Below are 23,831 nucleotides of genomic sequence, written 5' to 3' on the forward strand. Positions count from 1 at the left end.
AGACACAATGGGCAAGGACAAGCGGCGAGCTGTCCTGAATGCAGAATTGATGTGGAGGGAATTCTCTTGCTTTTCCATCAACACAGAGAACTCTAGACACTGAAGTGTATGGCTCTCCTGTTAGAGCAGGCTCATTTGGAGAAAAGTTCAACTGCCTCCATGAGAAAGGTGGCAATGCAAGAGGCAACTCTACCCCACAGCTAACTAGCCAGAATAAGCACATCTGCATCGTGTGCAACCAGCAATGGGTAGGAGTCCATCCGACTGCTAAAAGGAAAGAACGTGCTTAGTAACTCATGTCTTTAAAATGAGGTCTTAATAGTCACAACATTACTTCTATTACTGCACTGCTTACAAATGACAGAGAATACTTTTGTTTGCTTTATGGTCTATACCTGAGTTAAGTATGCACCATTTGTTGGAATAATTAACTGTGCTTATGGTGAGAAAACCTTCCTATTTTCTACAGAAAGTTAATATTGTTTCAACTTTAGCTTATTCTTCTTTTTCTGACAGGTAAATAGTATCTTAAAAATTGATCTAATGCCGTTGGAAGCTAAGTTAAAGCTTTTATAATTAAAATATTTATTTTTCAATTAAAATATGTATGATTATATTAGAAAATTAAAAATGTGAGATTAAGATCCTACTTATAGTTAAATTATTTAATATTTTTATTTATAATCAAATAGAAATATTTTATTAAGCTGTTCATGTATTTTTAATGGTGGTCCGTGAATGCATGCCACAGAATTCATGATGCAGCTCAGGAGACATCTTGAGAGACTTAATTCTCTCCTTCCAGTGTGGGTCCAAGGTGTCCACTCAAATGGTCAGGCTTGGCAGCTCTTTTAGCATCCTACCAGCCCATTTTAGGAATGTTAGAAACATTTTCATACATGTTTATAGATAAGCATTTCAGCCCATGTTGCAATTTGAATTGCTTTATTACAATCTTAGCTCAGAGTGTTAAATGCTTTCTACTTTGCATATCATCATGCATGCAAATAACCTTACAGAATTAATTCCGACTGGAGGAAAAAATTGAAATTTAAGGAAAGGTTGCCATGCACCTTTATGGAATAAATGGAGGAAAGGGGGTTTAAAATTATTTGTTAAAATAGTAGTAGTTCAAGGCAGGACTAAGGATATGCTAAATTAAAATTTGAATTTCTTTTTTAAGCAAACAAGAGGCAGCTGCGGTTACCATAAGCTTGGCTGTGTCGTCAGTGGCCACTCCTAACTATCACAGTGAGGGAGACCATGGCAGAAGGCTTTCTTAGGGACTGCAAAGCTTTTTGGTAGCTATTATAATGTGCTTCAACAGACTTATAAATCACTGTGTGGGGACTAATGATTTATCACTGCTGTAATGAACCTCACAGGCATCAATACATCAGAATCCACTTTGAGAAGAAACTTGTCAAGTCCCATTGCAATGATGACCAGTTTACTATTGTTACTAATGACCCCCGATCAGCTCTCTGGATCTATGAATAACCTCTCTAGATGAAAGACGTCATCCATTTGGGGGGGAAAAATCAATGCATATGCAAAGTAAAAATATTCCTTCCTTTATCAGCACAAGGACTTGTTGTCAGCTTTCAAAGCCTAAAGCTTCAAAATTATTTTCAAATATACCTAATCCAAACCTATTAAGATGTGGGTGAATGCGTCCTCGCATCCTAAGAGGGTATTGTCATTCCAATGGCTTGTCTATGTTACTAAATTATGATGTTTTCTTTCTCCCTACTAGAAGCCTCAGCTGGGCCCCTGAGACTTGACTAAAGTAGAAATGACTGTGTTAGGGCTTTTCAAAAAAATGCTCACCGATGTCAGACATTTGACCTGTGAGGCTTTTAAACCTGACCTTGTTGCTTCTTTCCATTCATTAAACCACAACCTTTGTTCTCTTGTCATAAAAGATAAATGAAGAGTCACACAATCTTTATTTAAGAGAAGATTTATTGTTTACATTAATGTAGATTAAGTAGGAAGATACCAATTATGTTTCAAGTTAATCAGATGTCTTCTTAGAAGTTTCCATTTATAGTGTGGACTATTTCTCATGATTATAGTCTCTTTTAACTCAGTGGTACTTTTTCCCCCTAAAATACAATATACAATAAAAAAATGAATGATTTTCCTCAGAAATCATACATTTTGTTCTTGGTTCACTTTTCCAGATTTTTTTTTTTAGAAAAGATCTGAAATATAGCAGGTTTTTAAAAGTAACTAAAATCTGGGTTTTAAGTATAGTTTTGATTCTATAAGGCTGTCACAGTGATGAATTTCAATATAAGATTTAAGCTTGGGAGAAAAATTCTGTGAGCAGGAGAGGTAACTGGATGATGTCATTATCACAACTTGTAAACAGAGAAAGAGCTTTGAAAAGAACAAAAGCAGTGTAAACTTTTCTTAGAGCTTAAAGCTCTCCGGCGCTTTGATTATTGGCCATATAGGAACTAAAATAGTGCAGTAAATCATTTTGAATGCATCATCTTAAGCTTTTGATGAACTATATCATAGGTGTGACTAATAAAATTGATATTAAGTATACTTGATCTATAAAAAACCAAGCAGGTCTCTAAATTCAAATTCTTTACATGACTGAAAAGGGAGGCCAATGACTTCAGTGTTCACAAGTCATGGGTGACAGTGACCCGTGGGTGTGGGATAGTCATGTGATGCCCAAGCTGTTGGAACTTCAGTGGGAACTTTTAAGCTGTGGTTGTAACCCCCGAGTCTAGTACCATTCCCACCTCTGCTAATGTAACTATGGACGTTGCTGAAGAAACGCTAAGAGAGGCTGGGAGAAATGGCTCAGTGGTTAGGAGAAGACACTGCTCTCATGGAAGACTTCTATTCAGTTCCCAGCACCCATATTGGTCCACCCAAAACTACAAGTAACTCCAGCTCCAAAGGGATGTCTGTGACTTCCATGAGGAGCTGTCATGTGGACATAGCTCCACAAATACACACAATGTAAAATCTTGTTTGAATGATAATCACAAAGCAGCTTGATTCTCATTTGATCTTAGAGCCTGCCTTGTTGCAGGCCTCTCTGTTTCTTACTCCGATTGAAAATCCACATGGGGACCAGTGAGATGCTTCTGTGGGTAGAGGCCCTCGCTGTGTAATTCTGATGATCTGAGTTGATGGGGGAATCCTCTTTTCTATTCAGCCTGCTGGACACCAGATTGAGAGGTGGGGAAGGCAGAAGAGGTGACAGAAAGCTTTGTATGTGGCCCATTAGCACAGATGAAGAGAAGCCTCCAGAAGACAGACTTCGGTTAATCGGTTCAATTTTATTCCAGAGTATAAGGAATATATAGAATTGGTGAGTCTGGGGCAAACCTCAGTTTGCATTAAGTGGCATGCTCCTATCACAAGGCTTAGTATGTGGCAATAGACTCCTATAGCAGAGCTCCCAGCACAAGTCTTAGCAGGAATCTGTATCAAGATGTCTGATTCAAAGATGAATAAAAAAAATGAATCAGGCATCTTGTTTAGAGACAGATTTTAGATAAGGTCAGTCCTCCAGGCCCAGGGACATTCTCAGATAAGGGCAGGGAGAGACAGGAAGCCTTGTTGGGGAGGAAGAGAGTTTCCATATTGCTGAGCTTAGAGAGAGCTGCTAGGCTATAGCAGACTGTGACCTCTAACCAGCCAGCATTGTATTCCAATGTGAGTTTAGTCCCTGGAACCCACCTAAAAGTGTAAAGGAGAGAATTCTTTCTCAAAGTTGTGTTCTTACCTTGGTATGTGTGTCCTCCACCCACCCACCCACACATAAACATACATTGTACACACACAATCATAATAAAAATTGGTTAAAAGAAACCCTTTCACCTCAAGCTAAGGGGTTTTATTTGGAAATGGATTTTAGGGGTTTCCCTGTGCCTTAAAGAATGGGTTCCTCCAGTCTGGGTGGATATGCTAGATCTCACCCTCCAATAAAACGTGCCTGAAACAATTGAAGAATTCTGGTGCTGACAATATGGTAGCGAGTTAACTCTCCCCAGTGAAGCAATACAGGCCATGGCACTGTCTGCATGCATCTGGCCAGCTGTGCCATTAACACAGTGATGGGAGTTAACATCCTTGCATGGCAGACCATTCTGATTCCATTGTTAAAAGCTCTTCTTGGTGAATTTGATCCTGCCTTTTAAACTATAGCTTGGTTTTTTGATTTGGGTTTTTTGTTTGTTTGTTTGTTAGTTAGTTGGTTGGTTGAAATGTTCTAAGAGGGAATGCCTCAATGTAATGGCTGAGCTACCTTCAGGTTTAGACAACCATGCTGCAAAGCAGCTCTAATCCTCAAGAGCACATTTTCTTGTGGTCTCATAAGTCAGCCTCAACTCTTGTTAAATGCAAGGGAGCTAAGGTAGTTTGAAGCAAATCTGGACTACTAGGAAATGCTTCATAAATGTCACTTGACATTTATTTTCTTACTGTTCTCTGCTATGACAGCAGCTGCTTATGCAATGAAACATGAAGTCAATGTCAAGAACAGTATAGGATGTGTCAGCAAGTTTAGGAAACCAAGATTGAAGCAAGAGGCTTGTGTTAGGTCAATCTTCTCCCATGCCATGCCACCCTAATAAAATCAGGACTCTTGTACCTGGAAAAGGGATTCGATTCCCAGCTATCATGATCCATGAGATGTGTACGGTGAGATGCAGGAGTCTGTCAGTCACAGGGAGTTACACAATGAAATGAGCCTCGGTGAGGTACAGCACGGTGTCCTCCCTTACTCAGGGTATAGGGACAAATGGATCTGAAGGGTGTCCTTGGGCTAGACCGGCCGTGTGAAGTCCTTTCTCTCATGAGATAGCAGCGCTGAGATAGCAACCTCATCTTCAGCGTACTCCTTTCGCAACACAACAGTCGGAAGATCTTTGGACTTCCATCGCAAAACACTTTATTCTTGGGAACATCATAAAGTTTGTGTATCTGTTCTGAATAGTTGTAGCCTACCTCCTCCCTACACCTGCTCAGAGTATCTCCCAACACTTGACTTTTTTTTTAATCACATAAAGTGATTGACCTACACTCTGCAGTATCCTCACAATGACAGAAATGCCTGACACGACAGTTGTCAAAGCCTCCAGCATGGCTGTATTTAATCCTCGCCACCTCATAGTATAAGGGTGCTTATAATCCCAGCTTTTAGGAGCTGCGGATGATGGCTCGGGGGTTTACAGCACATATTTCTGGCAGAGGGGTCGTGTTCAGTTCCCAGCACACATGGGATGTGGAAGCACCTGCCTACACATTGCCTAGGGCTCTTACATCCACTAACTAGACCAATTTGCACCCTGCGGCGCAGCTCTGTCTGTGACCTGATCCACAGGGTTTCTGTTCTTGCTCTGAAGTTCTTTGGTTTGGAGGGGGTGTATTTTTATAATTAATTTATTCTTTTAAATTTTATTTTACATTCCAACCACAGTTCTCCTTCCCACCCGTCCTCCTGCCCCACCCCTCCTCCCTGTCCCCACCCCCCCAGCCCACTCCTCATCACATCCCATGAGGAGTCAACAGAGTCTGTCACAATAGGTTGGGGTAGGGACAAGTCCTTCTTCCAGGAATTAAGGATGAACAGGGTATCCCACCATAGGGAATGGGTTCCAACAAGCTAGCTCATGTACCATTTCTGTATCATGGTCCTACTGCCAGGGACCCCTCTGATAGTTCAAGCTTCATAACTGTCTCCCACATTCTAAGGGCCAAGTTGAGTCGCCTGGAGTCTCCACAGCTGTCAGTCTGGAGTTCATGAGTTTCCATGAGCTTGGTTCAGCCGCCTCTGTAGATTTCTCCATCATGATCTTTACCCCCCCCCCTTGCTCATATTTTCCCTCCTCTCTTTCTCTCTTTGACTGGATTCCAGGAACTCAGCCTGGTTCTTGTTTGTGTATCTCTGCATCGCGTTCCATTGATTACTGGATGAAGGCTCTATAATGATAGGGTATTCACCCATCTGATTAGGATAAGGAAAATGTGGTTCATTTACACACTGGAGTACTACTCAGCTATTAATAAAATGATGACCTCATGAAATTTGCAGACAAATAAGATAAAACTAGAAAAAAAAAAACATCCTGAGTGAGGTAACTCAGACTCTGAAAGACAAACAAGTTACATCTTCACTCATAAGTGGGTATTAGATGTAAAGCAAAGAATAACCAGACTGCAATCCACAGCTCCAGAGAAGCTAGGTAACAAAGAGGACCCTAAAAGGGACACATGGATCCCCCTGGGAAAGGAAATTAGATGAGATCTACTGCATAAACTGGGAATGGGGGAGTGGGCAGGGAGAGGAGAGGGGGATGGGAACATGAGGGAATGGGATGGTTGAGGTAGGGAGGGATGCAATGGGAGAGCAATGAAAGAGATATCTTAATAGAGAGAGCCACTATGGGGTTAGGGAGAAACCTGGTGCTAGGGTAACTCCCAACAGTCCACCTGGATGACCCCAGCTTAGACTCCTAGCAGTAGGGGAGAAGGTGCCTGAACAAGCCTATCCCTGTAGCCAGATGTCCACAGCTTTCGTGCTCCCAGAATAATTTTCCCTTCCGGACCGGCAACGGAGTAAACTGCTCAGGGTTCCTGGGAATGGAGTTCCTGGACCAGTCTTTGTGTTTAAAGTTGTAAAACAGAGCCAGATAGTCTTAAAGACACTGAAATAACAAAACAGGATAAAACACACACACACACACACACACACACACACACACACACACACAGGAATAGAGATATGGTCTGTGTGGTAAGTGGGCTTCACCGAAGAGAACATTTGCTTCTAATTCGGAAGTCTACATAATTAAATTCTGTGTCCTGGGGTTAGTCACAGAAGACCATTCAGGACAGCCTTGTTTACTTTGCAGTTTGGTCAACTACAAACCCAAGATTTACTTTTGCTCCATTTGCTTGTGTTTGTAAGAATTACTTCCCTTGACACAAGGCAGTTCCTTGATTTTTGCAGGGAATGTGACATGGTGATTTCCAAGGGACTAGTCAACTGCTGTAAAGAACTTCTTAGATGGTCGGGTTGCATGATTGAGTACTATGGGCCATGTATTTTTTTTTATTACTTATACTAAAATGTTTTTATTTGACATAATAGCAGTACTAAAACTATGTTTCTTGTCCACTTCACAAAACTAGGTAATTCCTTTTGATCTCTGCATAGAAATTAGAAAGGTGTTCTTAAGTTGTGGTAATGTCTCTTTAGAGAAAATTAATTTTTATTCTGTTGGAAGGACATCTGCTCTTTAGTTAAAATTATGGAAGGCTAGAGTGTAATTTCTAAGTTATGTGCACTAATTGGTATTTCATTTTAATCATCATAGCAAACCTGTCTAAACTAAATTACCATAGAAATACAAAAATTCTTAGCTATCATACCAGGAGTCTAATATATTTTAATGTCTCAAATATCAAAGTATCATCAGTTCTAGAGAATTCTAATTGAAAGGCTTTGCACAAGAATGTAGCTTTTAATGGAAATGAGATCTTATTCACTTTTCTTCTGCTACATTTATCCAAATACAGTTCTTATGGTGGTCTGTCAATTGCCAAAAAAAAAAAAAAAAAAAAAAAAAAAGGAAGGAGGAAAAGAAAGAAACATTTTATTTACATCTATATGAGGGTTGGAAGTTACACAAAGGCCCCGTGTCCACAAAGATAGAATTCCTATCAATGACAACGCAAGCTGACTGTGTTGAGCCAAGACTATTGGCTGCATAGGGTTGTTGTAAAACAGCTTGACTGATGCTTTCCATGCTCTCAAATGACACACTTGATACCCACATTAACCTCCTCATTCAGAATTATTTCAGAGTCAACTAAAGTGACAAAGTGAATAAACCATAGTGATCTGAAGGAAGACTGAGAAGGGCCAGAGATGAAGATTCTAAAGGGCTTTGGACAAACAAAAAAAAAAAAAAAAAGAACATTGTGTAGAATTTCAAGGGAGACTATCGCTGAGGCACGATCTCCAGGATGCTACTGAAGCAGGGTCCTGGCCTTCACCATCAGTGCTAACGTCCCCTCAAGAACCTGTGCTTTCTTTCTCTACTGGTCCATGCCCTGGATGTTGGGGTGAACTTAGGAGACATTCTAGGCTCTCTTGCTCTAAGTTTGAATTACTGTCTCTTCCCAACTTCTTACAAAGAGACACACTGTTCATCAAAGAGTGGTCATCTGAGCCATGTGAGGCAGGGCACACCTACAGCTCTAGCACTTGGGAGGCAGGATCAGGAAAATCACTGTCTCAGGCCAATCTGCACAGTAAGTTCTAAGACTGTCTTTAAAAAATGAAATAAAGAACAAGGGGAGATATGGGGAATGGATGGAGATGGAGAAAAAAGAAAAGGAGAGCGAAGAGAGATGTAAATAGAAAGGGAATAAAGAGGGAGAAAGGAAGAGAGAAGGAAGATATCAAAGGTGATGAACCAAAAGCTGCAAAGCTGGCGGCTTTGTCAGGGATGTGGCTCAGAGCTGATTTTAGACACTGAGAAAGAGGCTATGAACCCTGGTTTCTGCGAGACTTTGACACTTAGCATTGGCATTTGATTGTTGTTCTGTTGCACAGGAAGGGTGACCTAAGACAGCCCCTCTGGCATCCTCCTTACCCTGAGTAATCAGAGCATACAGTGAGAATGGGGGGAAACAAATCAATGGCTGAGTTTTCCGAGGGTTTTTATTTTTAATGTGCAGGCTTTCTCCTAATGTCCCAGAACTTCTGCAGCGATCCAGGTCTGGGCAGGGAGTAGAATGCGTTTGATAAGCCTGCATGTTTTCATACACCACGTTTCATGTTTGCTTTGGGAAACAAGCATGTATGTTTCTGCCGCTTGAAGAATCTGTTTGCATAGTGAAATCCAAGTTAAAAGAGACGGAACTGTCACCTGAAGAACTTTCTTTCAGGTCCTCGACTGAACAGGTAGGATTCAACTATGCGTGCACAGCGTGCAGTGTTGCCAGTTACTAAGAAGGCTTGACTCTCCACTTACAAGTTTAAGGAAGAAAATACATATGTAATCAACTGAGAGCCCACGGAGAATGAAGGGGGTTTGAGGAGAGGTGTGCTGATCCCTACACCCCCTCTCATAACACCAAAAATAGCATGTGCATTTCTTGATTTGTCTTTCTTGAGATAGGAGGATGGACTGTGGCAGAGTGCCCACTAAGCATGAACAGGGCCCAAAGTTCCATCCTTGGCAACAATACGTACAGATGTGTGCATGTATGCCATGTGTATACACACATTTCTTAGGGTTTTTATGGTAATTCCTAGTAATTCCATTTGGGCTGAAACTCATTATCTATCCCATGATGGTTAGAACTCATGAAAATCCTCCTGCATCAGGTGCTGGGATTATGAGCATGAGCCACCACACCCAGCCTCTCCTTTTTCAGTCTAATCGGCATATCGTAACACTTTCTAACACAGAGTTATTATGCTTATCCTTCCTTCACATGCAGTTCCGCCATGTGCCTCCTCTTCTCTTTAGCTGAACATTTCTTGTTTCACATCCTGGTTGTCCTTTTGCCCTCCCCACCCTCCCTCCATTACTAATATTACATTTTTAGTTGCTTAATGGCTATTCTGTAGCTTGTCTCTTTTCTTTATTTGCATATTTACTTGCTTATTGGTTGACTGGTTGGTTGACTGATTAATATAGCACCTCACACTACTTAAGTGGCCTGAAACTCACTATGAGCCACAGACTGACTTTTAATTCACGGAGATCCTCCTGCCTCAGTCTCCCTGATGCTGAGATTGCAGACAGGAGCCGTCATGCCTTGTTCATAAATGTCTTCTTGTTAACAGCTTTTATTGTGGTAAAGTTCAGGACTGTTCCTGGTTCCCAAAAAACATTGGTGTTTCTGATTTACCAAGACAAAATGAAGATTTTATATGTCGAGGAATTATTTTAAAAACAGACATAGGACATCCAGCTGCACCGCTGTGTAACTAGAAAAAAAAAATTTTAAAAAAGGCTGCTGCAGGCCCAGTTTATCCATGTAGAAAGCTCAGTTGTGAAATCTGGTCCCAGCCTTGGCTCCTTTTGTAAACTGGGCTCTCAGGAATTAGGGCGTAAATCACTCTGTAAATGCAGTCCTTGAGTCAAAATGCAGTCTCCATAAATATTTTAGCAGCATTTGTGATGCTTTTAATTCTACATCATTCCACTTGAGTTCTCTTCAAAGCTAAATTATTAATGTACCTCAACCTAAAAGTTCAAAATACAATATACTGAAGAGAGCACACTAGCTGGAATCCAGAGACTCCTTGGAAAGGTCTAAAAGAACACGATCCATGTGTATCTGCATCTTGAGAAAAAGTAGCACCCACTAGACAAAACTGTGTTGCTGTCCGCGAAGCAGAGTAGCTGGCATGCCATAGGTACTCCTCAGACTATAGTACAGTCAAAGCTCCAAAGCATGAGGTTTCCCTTGAACCTTTGAAGTGTCTTTCTTTGCTATTCCTTAGACATTTAGACTCTTCTGGCTACCCACTGGATGCACACAGATAGGACCCACCAGCCTCTGCCACCTCAGGAAATGCCACATGTCCACTAGGATCCTCTTCATACCACAGTTTTGAATCAGATCACATAAACAAAGGAAAACAATGAGGCCATCATCATTCGGGCAGAAATGTGAGTGCCTGTGACTGGCTCCACACATTCACTATTGTCTTCTCCACTCATTTTAAGAAAATTGTGTGAACCCAAATTACTGAACACCAAAAGGTAGCCTTCACCCAGGAGACCGGCGGGTGCCAGAGCTAATGTAGACAGCTAATGTAGAACACCTTGTATCCTGCCCTGATAGACAGAGGGTCCATCAAACCTTACTCTCATGATAAAACAATTTTTGCACAAATTCTGCCATAAAATGCATAAAGTAAGCATGTTAAGGACATTTGAAAACATTGGAGTACAAGTACTTTAAACCACTTATTCCCTTAATATATCATGTAGTATAGTTTTACTTATTACAAAATCTAGAATGATGTCTACCTTATATGCCATCCTAGAGCCTTCATCCAGTAGCTGATAGAAGCAGAATCAGAAACCCACAGCTAAACACTGAGCTGAACTCTTTGAATCCAGTTGCAGACAGGGAGGAGTGATGAGCAAAGGGGTCAAGACCAGACTGGAGAAACCCATAGAAACTGCTGACCTGAACAAGGGGAAGCTCATGGACTCCGGTCTGATAGCTAGTACCAACCCAGATTCCCTGAAGGTGGTGTTAGTTAAGAGGACTGGGCAGTCTCTGGGGCCTCTGGTAGTGAATCATTATTTGTACCCAGTGTATTAATGGACTTTGGGAGCCCATTCCACACAGAAGGCTACTCTCTCGGCCTAAACACATGGGAGATGGCCTGGGCCCTGCTCCAAATGATATGACAGACTAACCATGGAAGGCCTCACCCTCCCTGAAGAGCAGAAGGGGGATGAGACAAGGGTTTGTGGGGAGAACAGGGGAGGTCTGGAGGATTTGGGAACTGGTATTGATAAGTAAAACAAACTTGTTTCTAATTTAAATAAAAAAATTATAAAAAAAAATCTAGATTGGGGGTATGCTGCATGTACAGAACAGACTTGTATAAAATGTCACACACATATAATCAGTATACACAATGAAAAGTTTAAAAAAAAATACAGTTAAAGCATTTGCATATTTGAAATCTGCTGTAAGAGATCTGACTATCTTAAAAAGTTAAGGGAGGGAACAATACACATACAGAGAGATCCAGATCTATCCCTGTTGTGGAGATCTGTCCTGTTGGGTGGAGGTCTGTCCTGTTGTGTGGAGTGTTGTGATATATATTATTTATAATTTAATAGGGCTTGCCTGAAGATTCAGAATGCAAAGCTAATCACAAGCCACAGAGGTCAGGCAGTGATTATACATACCTTTAATCCTAGCAGTCATTATAGCTAGTCATAGAGCTAGGTGGTGGCAGCACACACCTTTAATCCCAGGACTCAGAGTACAGGCAGATGGATCTCTATTAATTCAAGGCCGCACTGAGCTACAGGAAATTGATCCAGTCTTCAAGAGAAACAGCTCACACAAAGGTGATCTCAGCACTTGGATTCCCATGCCTTTAATCCCAGCACTAGGGAGATATAAAAGGAAGAAGCACAGGGTCACATGTGGAGATTTAGTTTCCAGACAAGGAGAGCAATTGTCTCTGAGGATTCGTGGAGCCAGAATCACCCTTTCGCCCTGAGGTAGAGGTAAGAGATAGTGGCTGGCTTCTTTGCTTATCTGACCATCAGCTTGGATCCCAATGTCTGTCTCTGGGTTTTTATTTTTTTGTGTTACATATTGATACCCAACATTAAGGTATGAATTCACAAAAAAAAGCTGCTTTTAGGACACTGGCACAGGCCTAGGCTTGAACTGCAGGCCAGACTCTTGCCTGAGTCCCTCCTGGCCTGCTAGGTTTTCATTTCAAGTCTTTGAGGGAGCTGTCTGCAGTAACAGGAATCCCAGCCTTTTATATCAGACTCTGTATATTTTTACATCTTTAGAAACTTACTTTTTTTTTTGCCCTAAAAGTTTTTCATAGCATGCAATCGTGTTTTAAATTAAAGTAGATTAAAATTAAACTTGGCCTTCATTTTGCATTTTATAATATCTATTGAGATTTTTAGACATCCTTCTTTAGAAATGGAGTCCACTACAAATAGACTGTCCTCTCCGAGAAGATGTAGTAGATGCTACACGTCCTTGGCTCTGTTTTTTCTGATCTTGGCTCAGTGGTGCTTTGAGCGGGTGAATCCAGAGCCAAAACAACCTTCACATTCACAGAGTCTCAGGAAGCCAGATTTTTCTTGGGAACACATATATTCCTACCACTGTCTACCCACACGTACGAAAAACTTTTCTTGCTCCCAAACAAAATAACAATCCCCTCATTCCGAGAAGATACTCATACTTAACAGAAACAAAAAGTACCAGTAAAACCTACAAGAAACTTAATATCAGATTATTTAAAAAACACCAAAGAACAGAGGGTCAAAAGAGAAAAACATGGGTTATCCAGTTAACACAGTGTGAGCCCCTAAAGATCTGGTAGAATGGATGTGAGGGACAAATGCATGACTCCCCAACAGGAGACCTGTCAGGTAGAAGAAACACCCTACTACTTGTTTTTTGTTTGTGTGTGTGTGTTTGTTTTTCATGTATTTTATTCCTCTTTCTGTGATTAAAGATAGAATCCAGTTTTCTGCCATGCTTGGCCACCAACAGCCCTTGTCTATCATCAAGAAGAAAGTCCTTAGCATTCAGGTCCTGGATTTCTTTTGATAAGGCAGAGTCACTCAGGAAAAACCTGTTCTCCGGTCTTAGACATGGAAGAGAAATCTCCAGGATTTAAGGACCTCCTGACAACCACATAGTCTCCCTCATGTGCAAATTCAAAAGTTGTCAGATGTTCAATTAATCATCATCTGTGGATAAGTAGTCGAAGTTCAGTGCCTGCTCAATGTCAGGCAGCCAGCACCAACATCCCAAGTACAAGCCTTGTTTCATTCATGTATATGATATTAAAGCATGTGGAGAGCTTATTTCTGTGAGAATTAAAAATTTTTGGTATAAGAAACTGGAGAGATACCTCAGAGGTTAAGAATACTTGCTGTTCTTGCAAAGGACCTAGATTTGGTTCCAAGCACCCACACGGGGGCTCACAACACCTGTTGACTCCAGTCCCAGGGAATCCAATGTCCTCCTCTAGCCTCTGTGCTCTCCTGCATGCACTCGGTACATGCATTTTATGTGTATGAGTGTTGGATTGTTCATATTGTCTGTACAATATGAACAATCCAACACTCATACACATAAAATACAAGTAAATAAATGTAAAAATAATCTAATATAGTAGCCATATCAGTAAGATCAGAGTTAAAAGGGCAATTATACAGATGAGTATCCAGGTAATAGTGGCTCCTTGGTGACTTTGTAGGATGAGCAACAACCCTAAAACTTGTCTCTGAGAATGCTCCCGGTTAGATTTATTTACAATGGTACAAAAAAGTAAAGTTTCTTATTGGTTAATCTGAAATATTGCATATTTTCCTATCCTTTATAGTATAAGTTTGCTAGCAAAATATCTGTATTCAGTCTTCATAGAGCTAAAATATATAGAAGTCCTATTTGCATACAGTCTGTTTTTATCTGGTTAAACAGGATTTGAATGCATGTTTTAATCATGTCACAGACTAGAGCAGTCATAAACGTTTGGAAACTGACTTGGTCTTAGTTTCATAGTTCAACTTTTGAAGAGTAAAAGTAGGGCTCATTTCTTTTAAATGAATTCATTATTTTCACGAAAAATTTGATTTAAAAATCACTGTATATATTTACAGAGTTCCCAAACACACTAGACTTAGCTTTGCATTTTTAACCCCTCACATTAGTAGGGACATGTGTCAAGGTTTTAAACTGACATCAATGCACAGTCACCTAAAGTTCTACCTCATTTGGATAGCCTTATTGTCCCCAAAATGTCTGCTTTTGGTCCCAGGATCCCATCCAGGATTCTTCATATGTCATTAAAATCCTCCAAGCTATGATCCTTTCTCAGACTTCCCTTAATTATTAGGATTTTTTTGATTTTTTCAAGACAGGGTTTCTCTGTATTGCTGAGGAGCCTATCCTGTAACTCTCTATAGACCAGGCTGGACTCAAACTCATAGAGATCCACCTGCCTCTGCCTCCTGGGTTTTTAAAGTTATTTCTTTTCTCTTTTTGACTAGAATATAATCATGTCACTTTCTATTTCCTCCCTAAAAATCTTTCTGTATACCTCGCTTTGCTCTTTTTCAAATCCATGGCCTGTTTCATTACTAACTGTTACCTACATGACTTTTCTTGTATTAATGACCTTGACAGTTTTGAGTTCTTGAATGCATTTCCTGTTGTTCCCTGCTGGGTTTATCTGATGTTTATTCTCGTAGTTCGACTGAGATAATGTACCTGTGACCAAAAGAAAAAAAAATCATAGAGAACTGCCATTCTCATCAGGACACACCAGAGTTCACAGTATCGGATCTCTATTGGTGCCCACCTGCATCCCTGTTGATACCCACGGCTCACCTCCACAACAATACCCACTGAGTTACTTCACTGTGTGGTTGATCACTTTTCCTATGTCCCTGTTCTCTCAGGATGAAGTCAGTTTGTACAACACACTCATAGGGCATGGAGAGTCACACTCCCCTCCTTAAAGTTGAATGTCTGCATGTAATATTTGAACTATGCACCGATGGCTTGATCCTTTCTCATACCCCCACCTCATTCATATCTATTTTTTTCAACAATTTACTTTAATCATTTAGGATTTATAAGTGGGTTAAACTATAGAATATATAAGTGAGTTAAACTATAGAATATCTAAGTGAGTTAAACTATAGAATATCTAAGAAAGCACTGTTTTTTATCATTAGTTTTTAAGGTATCTATAATAAGGTCCAATAATATATACAGTAAAGATGTACCATTCTAACAAAATTATCTGATTCTCAACCGGATATGGGGATAGTCAATATAAGAATGCCAGAGATAGTGAGTGTATAAGTCATAAGGTCCTCAGCACCCATACAGAGTTGATAAGATCAGAGAGAAGAGTGGCAATGTTGGATAGGCCTACACAATGCCATTACTATTTTTATAATTGTCGTTTGCTTTGAGTAGCCTTTTCATCACCATCTTTATTTAGTTATCATTTGCGTTGAAGTACCTTTGCTCTTCCAAAGATCAGGACTGTCTTTGCAGGGATACATTTCTGTTCTCCATTAATTGTGTTTGCTTTTCACCAATCAGGTTCAGTCTTCATAATTTTACCCTTGCAAGCAAGTCTTTCTGTCTGTCAGTGTGAATCCAAATTTGTTCTTCAAGCTACAGTGTCTGTTCTAGCTTCTCAGGTTTACCCTGCCATCTCAGGGTCAGTTGCCAATATCTATAAAATTGCTCACTGGGATTTCATTGGCATTTCATTGAGTCCATGCATGAAGCTAAAAAGAACTTGACAACATTGTACTTGCCTTTTATTTAGGTAATGTTGCTTTTTTTTTTAATCAGTGGTTTGTGATTGTAAGACTTAAACATGTTTCCTTAGATTTATACCTATACCTTAGATTTATTGTATTTTTAGGAAACTTTTATAAATGGTGTTTTTCAATGTTCACTGTGCAATTTCTCGTGACTGCCTTCAAAGAAGCATCACATGCTGCATATCTGCAATGTTTGCTTCTTGTTTTCAGGTCAGCTTTGTTGATGGTGATGATTCCTAGGGATTTTCTGTTTAAAAGCGTTCCGTCTGTGACTGGGAAGGGATTTTCGCTCATTCTTTTCCATCTATGTAACCATTTTCATTCTTTATCACATTTGGCCAGACATTCAATACAGTGCTCATTCAGAGTAGTTAGGGGAGTCTTGGACTTGTTTCTTCTCTTATAGGGAGAGCAGTTTCTCATCAACAGTGTAATTTCTATCAATACTGTAGAATTTCTATCAATACTGCTTTTGTTTTTAATTAGTTTATTTTTTTTTTATTTTACGTGTTGACTCCAGTTCCCCCTCGCTCTCTCCCCCCTCCCTCTTGCCCTCTCTCCCCTCTCACATGCACCCTGACCACCCTTCCCTCCCATCCCCCCCCATTCCACATGTAGGGCAATGCCATCCAGGTGGGGTCATGTAAATCTGACAAGTCATTTGAAGTAGGGACTAGGACTTCTCTCCTGTCTCTAGGTTAAGGGAGTATCCCTCCATGGGGGATGTGTCCACAAGGTCCTTTTGTGCACCTGGAATATATCCTGGTTCCACTGTCTGAGGTCTCTTAGATTGCTCAGACCTTCTAACTAAGACCCACGTTCAGGGGGTCTGAGTCAGTCCCATGCTGGATTCCCAGCTATCAATATGAGGGCCCATTAGCTCCTCCTTGTTCAAATCAGCTGTCTCTATGTGTTTCTGCAACCTGGTCTTGTCCTCTCTCTCTACATCTGGATTCTAGTTCGACTCAGTGTTTAGTTATGGGTGTTTGCTTCCATTTCCAACTGGTATTAGAGGAGGGCTCCATGATGGTGGATAAGTTAGTCGTTGATCTCATTATCAGGGAAGGGCATTTATGGTAGCCTTTCCACTATTGCTCAAATTATTAGCTGGAGTCAGTCTTGTGGGTCTCTAGACATTTTTTTAGGTTCAGTTTTCTCTTCAAACCAATAATGGCTCCCTCTTTTATGTTCTCTCTCTCTCTTTCTCTCTCTCTCTTCTTTCTTTTATTCCTACCCTGACTCAATCTCCCAATTTGCACATGCTTTCCTCTTTCTCCCCATTCACTGCCCCCCCACTTCCCATGTGCTCCAGGGGCCTTGTCTCTTCCCCCTTCTGTGACAGGGACCTTATATGAATCTCTTAGAATACACCTTGTATCCTAGTTCCACTGGCAGTGTGAATTATAGGCTGCTTTTAATTTTTAATAACTATGTTTTCAATACAGCTGAGAAAATTCCTTCCTATTGAAGGGTTTTTTTTTTGGTTGTTGTTTTTGTTTTGTTTTGTTTGTTGTTTTGATCACAAATAAATGGTTGGCTTTGCCACATGCCTTTTCTTCAGTACAAATGTGATCATGCAATTTTGATCTCACTGGTACATTAGATTTCACAGAGAGATAATGAATGTTGATCAGTCTTACAGATTTAAAATCCTTCTTGGTTGTGTGTATAACTATTTTATGTAGTGTTAGTTAGATTAAATATGTGGATATTTTATTGTTTACTTTTATGAACATGAGAAAAACAGGCCTGCAATTTTTTCTTCTCTGTGTCCACAAAGAATGAATTATGAAGTCTTTCACTTGCTTCTAATTTGGGAGGGCATTATGAGAGGTCTGAACAATTTCTTCCATAAATGATTGCTAAAAACCGCTTGGAATGGTGATTCCTTTCTGGGAGATTGTTGGTTACTGAGTCCTTTGGTCTGATGGGTATTGGTTACTTCGTGTTTTCTGTTTCCCGGGGTGCTGTGTTTATGTTTTTGTTTGTTTGTTTGTTTTTTAATTTCAGTGAATTTTTTATGTCCTATAAAATGTAAAATTTTAAGAATGGCCACTCACATTTTCCCTTTAATTAGTCTTTTTGTGAATCAGTTGTGTGGGCCCCTCTTTGTTTCTGATATTCGTATTTTGTTTTCTCTATATATTGTTGGTTATCTTATGTAGCGCATTGGCAATCTCACCGATTTCTTAAGGAACCTCTTTTGCTTTGTTGACTCTCCCCATACTCCCATTCTAAGACCAGCTCTTCCTGCTCTGATTTTTACTGTTTCCTTCTGATTATTCTTGTAAAATTGCTCTTCTTTCTCCAGCCGCCTAAAGAAAAAGCTTTGGCAACAGATTTTATGTGTTTCTCATTTTCTGATATGTCTAATGACTTTTTCTCTAAGCATTCCCTTGGTTGTATCCAGCAAATTGAGTCCTCTTTATTTTAATCAGTTATTTCTGAAGTTATTAAAGTGTTGAGAAATTCTAAATAACTTTATAAACCTTCAGGGCAGTACTCTCAAGAACCTTTGAAATATTTTAAAGAGAATTTCTGACATCAGGCAATGTACTGTCGTGCCAGATAAAGAACGCCTTGTCTTTGTTAATAAAATAATAACTCAGTACTAAAAGGAGATAATTTCCTGTCGATACCTCCAACCAAAAAGCCATATGGCAGTACCATATTGTCAGCAGATAATTCTATACCATCTAGACTAACAAGAAATTCCTGGGTAGTGGACAGCTCCCATAGATGTTCATGAACTGTTCATAAAGGCAGACAAGAACCACACTAGTCTGCGTTCTACTACTCAAACTTCAGCTCATCCAATATTCATCCAGTAGGCACAAAATAGGTCTACCTGCTGAAAAAAGGTCATTTGGACTCTATCTTGTAGTGTGTTAGAAATGTAGACTCCAGACCTTTCTCTAAAGTTTCTGAATCATGTCAATCATATTTTAGTTGCATCCCTGAGAAGTTGGGTGCATCCTAAAGGTTACAGAGCCCTGTTGGAAATGAATATAGATTGTGTTTATGTCACAAAAATATGCCAAGGTGGGAAGAATAGATCTTTGTTGAGCTGGCCAAAGAAAATCTCTCCAACAAGGTTGCCCTTGGTTGAGACCCAAGAACAGGGACTTACTCATTTAACTCCACTCTATTAGCATCACCAACAGAAAAAACGTAACTAAGAAAGAAGGAAGGGAAGCAAGGGATATAACTTAAAAATATATTATCTCCCTGTTTCATTGTAAGAGATCAGCATGAATTTGTCTTCAACTAGAATACCCCTGGCCTATGAAAGAAGTAATGAGATGTAATGTACCATTGCAAAAAGTTCTGAGTTTGTCTTTTCTATCAGAAAATAAATAGGTTCTGGAAATTCTACTAGCTTTTATAAATGTAAATTCATATAAATGATTAGATGGCTGTAATTTTAAAAACTGCTGGGTGGGTATTCTTTCTTGCTACTTTATAATAAGTTCCAGATTTTAGTGATAAGAATGTTTCCCCTTTCCTTCAGTTGATCAATTGAGTTTTTTCTATTTATTAGAGCTGTCATTGAGTGGTCATATAATTAAGCTAGAGATATTAAATATTTTTTAGAAACAAAAAATGTAACACAAAGGAACCCTGAACATATTTCCATGTCATTAAATCATATATTACACATAAGCAAATTGTATTTTTTACAACTTGTAAGAAATGCCTTGCCTTGCCTTGCAGTAATACACTGTTAATGTTCTTTTAAAGGCCACTCAATTTAACATTGACATTTGGATTATTTTATTATAATCCAACAACAAACCTGGCAAATATATACACTATATACATTGGTCAATTTTATATATATATATATATATATACACACACACACACACACACACACACACACACACACACACACACACGAAATGGTCATGGTCATTCTGTTGATTGACATTTTTTTTACAGGAGGTAGGTTATCATTTTGGAAAAATTCACCTAAGTTGAAATCACCAGAAAGCAGGAAGATGTGTTCAAAAGTACACACAACAAAGCATTCTTTCCTGTTTGTTGTAATTAAGTTTTTGTAATAAATATTACTGCTATCTTTATTCCCATGGCTTTGAACTGATTGGGTATATCAGTCTAGCAATTATTCAGAACCTAGACTAACATTCTCTTCAATGACCAAGACTCTGACCCTGCTGGACTTAACTGCTAAGCTGGCAACTTGGTGACTGTCCCCTCTCTACAGTCCTCTGAATGGCTGAGTCCAACAGTCCTAAACAGTTGAGTATCTTATTAAGTCCTTCTGTTGGGACATGATGTGGATTGAAACTCAAATAGAACTCCTCTAAGGTGCTAACAGTTCTTTTAGGTGTTAAAACATGTCATTGCTATCATTAAAATTTAGGGAAAATAATAAAGGATGGTGCTTCTGATGACTTCATATACTTCCTTCAGCTGTCAACCAAGCCTCAACACATGAGGGAATTGGAGATCTGTTCTATTCAAACATTAACCTCATATGGCGTAAGCCTAGGAAGCATGTTTAGTCTTTTCTGTTATGGAGGAAGTGAAGCTCTTCTAAGCAAACAATACACTGACAAGAGATCTAGTTCAAACAGTCCTTTCCGTGTTCCAGAGTGGCCAAAAACTTCATAAAGAATCTAGGAGACAAATGGCACCACATAAAAGTTGGAACAATCCACTTTTCTTTTGAATTGTACCTTGATAACATTCTCTACCAAGTAATTACAGGACGACATGAGTCACAGGGAAGTTTAACTATAAAGGGTTTAAGGGCTGGAGAGATGGCTCTGTGGTTAGGAGCACTGAGTGTTTTCCCAAAGAACCTGAGTTCAATTCTCAGTGCCCACTTGGCAGCTCACAACCGTCTGTTACTCCAGACCTGGGAAGTTAGACATCTTTTTCCGGCCTCTTTGAGTACTAGACAGGCATATAGTGCACAAACATACAGTCAGGCAAAATATCCATACACATAAAAATTAATTTAAAAGAATAAAAATAAAAGGTAAATAAACAATGAAAAGATTTTTATTGAAATGGTGAGTCAGATAGTCTATAAAAGCATAATTCATGTGGTGACATTTTTAGCTAATAAAATGTGTGTTGTAAACATAATAAGGGTTGCTTTGCCCACAACTTTTCTAAGATTCAGTTATTTTTTTTAAGGCTGAGTTATTTTTGAACATTTAGTCTCTGTTTAGGAACTAGTAGATGCCCTCCTGTTAAAGTAGCATCAGCTATTACTGTATAGAGGACGTACCCAAAGACTTCAAAGATGCTACACTTGACAGTTGCACGCGCAATTCCCTACCGGACAGCTCTTTGTGTTTTTTATAAGTGGTTTCATCACACATTGAACTTTTAAAAGTGGAGCTCCTCCTTTCCTTAAAACCACATTTCATATTTTTATAGACAACATTGCTTTTCTGAAAATACAATCATCACATGCATAGGCCAAATTCTCCCTGCTCTGTCTGCATGTGTCCTCCTTCATGAAACAGTGTTTGTTCTTAATTTCAGAGGTTGTTTAGTGGGGTCTTACCATGGGGCGACTTCCCTGCTGGAGAAATGTTCTGTGCACTTCTACCACGGCCAGAGCAAAACTCTCCTCACTTCTATTGTGGCGTACTTTTTAACACAGTAGTAAACCCCTCTGATGTCCATCTTTGGTTGCCTGGGAGATCCTTGAACACAGGATGCTTCCTATCTGTCTTTACTTGGCCAGGATCCCCTTCAGTTAGCAGGCGGAGAATGTTTAGGAAACCAACTTAGAGTAGAATTTCCTACCCAAGGAATCAGTACATTAAATTTCAGTAGCCCTGAGTTCTAGTTGTACCTGACTGGCAAGGCCTTCCAGCATCTTTTGTTACAAGAACATGTGACCATGAGATCTTATAATATACTAGGTACCCAGGTCAGGTATCATGGTTATGATCAAGCTTGGAGATCAGAGAGCCTGTGGCTAATTTCATTCACTACAGGGCTGCAGAATTGCCTCTGTGTCCTTCTACGTCCCTGGTACTGTACCACTGATGCTGGGGGTAATCTCTTTGGTTGTCACAGGGCTCAATAGTGTGATACATCCCAACACTGAGTATTATGCTTGGTGTGTAATGTGTGTGTGTGTGTGTGTGTGTGTGTGTGTGTATTATCTATGAAAGACCTTAGAACCATAACTACTCAAGGCTGAGGATGTACCAACCAGGAAAGAGATAATGGATAGGAAACTGCTTGCTGGGTTCACACCATTTTAAATTTTATGTGCTAAGTGTTGTTTTCTGGGAATCAAGAAAAGATATGTTTGTTGTGTTATTAATAATCGCTCTTGGGGCCAGCACCATGGCACACACCTTTAATCTCACCCCTCCAGGAGCAGAGACAGGTGACTCTCTGTGAGTTAGAGAACAGCCTGGTCTATGTGGTGAGTTCTAGGCCAGCAAGAGCTACATAGTGAAAACTGCCTCAAGTCTACAAAGGAATGAAGGAAGAAAAGAAGGAAGGAAGGAAGGAAGGAAGGAAGGAAGGAAGGAAGGAAGGAAGGAAGGAAGGATGGATGGAAGGAAGGAAGGAAGAGGTGGAGAAAGGGAGGGAGGAAGAAAGGGAGGGAAGGAGGGAAGAAAGGAAAGGAGGGAGGGATGGAGGGAAAACTGCTACCATATTTACTCTTTTAACCTGCCATACAAGATTGATCATTATGATTTTTTAACTCTTTAGATCATAGGCCTCTAATTTCAATGTGCCTTTGGTAAAATGATAAACCTATAAATGATGGTTAATTCAAACTAACACTAGTTTAAAATTAGCCACTATTAAAACCTAATCATTAATGAAGAGAGTCTCTTTACTGGACATGGAAGAATTTTTTTAGAAGCAGATATTTGTCCAAATTAAAATTAAAGCAAGTATCTCCCCTACTCTAAATGAACATGTGAGCTTTTCTAGTCCTAATTTTATTATCTCCATTTTACAGGATAGAGTTTTAATTATGACCTTTCTATCAGGAGAAGCCTTGTGTTTAGGATTAGAAACTCACTGCTCTAACTAGTCTTGTTAAAGAATATGGTTTGATACATTCTATGCTCCAACTTTTATAAAATCCACTGAACATTTCTAATAACACTTTTCTAATTTCACGGCTCAATGCACAGTCAGTAAAGATTTAAATAATTCAGAAAGAAAGCCTATTCTCTTTTCTTTATTAGAAGTTTGAGTCAAGCAAATTCTTTGACATTTAATAGGTTTTTAACCCTTTTAATAACTTCTTATAATGAAATTTATTGGCAGTTGTTTTAAAGAAAGGGATATTACGTTAGCTTGAATAGCAGTCAGTAGTTTTTATGATTAGTTTTGAGACCTTGACTCTATATGACTCAAAATATGTAAAAGCACAAATAGGTGAGGAATGTTAATATTAACTAAATTAGGTATACCAAGAAATATAGAGACTTACATAACCATGTTCATATAATTATCTAACAGGCTATAAAATTTTGGCAGACAAATATTTGAAACATAATTGTTTTAAAGGAGCTTAAGGTCACTTACAAAGTCAGACACTTTAAAGTAACTGAATGAATTATAATTTTCCTGGACTGATTTTCCCAAGTTATTAATACCATGCTCGACAGGACTGGATTTCTAGCCTTTTCCTATCTGGGTTTCATGCTATTTTAATGTTTTGTAATATATTATTAAAAGGATTATTGGATGAGTTCCATAATAAAAGTCTAATTTAAAGCTGTACTTTTC

The 23,831-nt window shown here is 39.4% G+C and overlaps 1 protein-coding gene across 1 annotated transcript in view; it reads left to right on the plus strand.

The window, feature by feature from the left end:
• Tox (thymocyte selection associated high mobility group box) overlaps positions 1 to 23,831 on the plus strand; it is a 292,509-nt gene that overhangs the window by 209,099 nt on the left and 59,579 nt on the right. The gene's annotated exons all lie outside the window — the stretch shown is intronic.

This window comes from Phodopus roborovskii, unplaced genomic scaffold (assembly GCF_943737965.1).
Source record: "Phodopus roborovskii unplaced genomic scaffold, PHOROB, whole genome shotgun sequence".
NCBI classification, from domain to species: domain Eukaryota; kingdom Metazoa; phylum Chordata; class Mammalia; order Rodentia; family Cricetidae; genus Phodopus; species Phodopus roborovskii.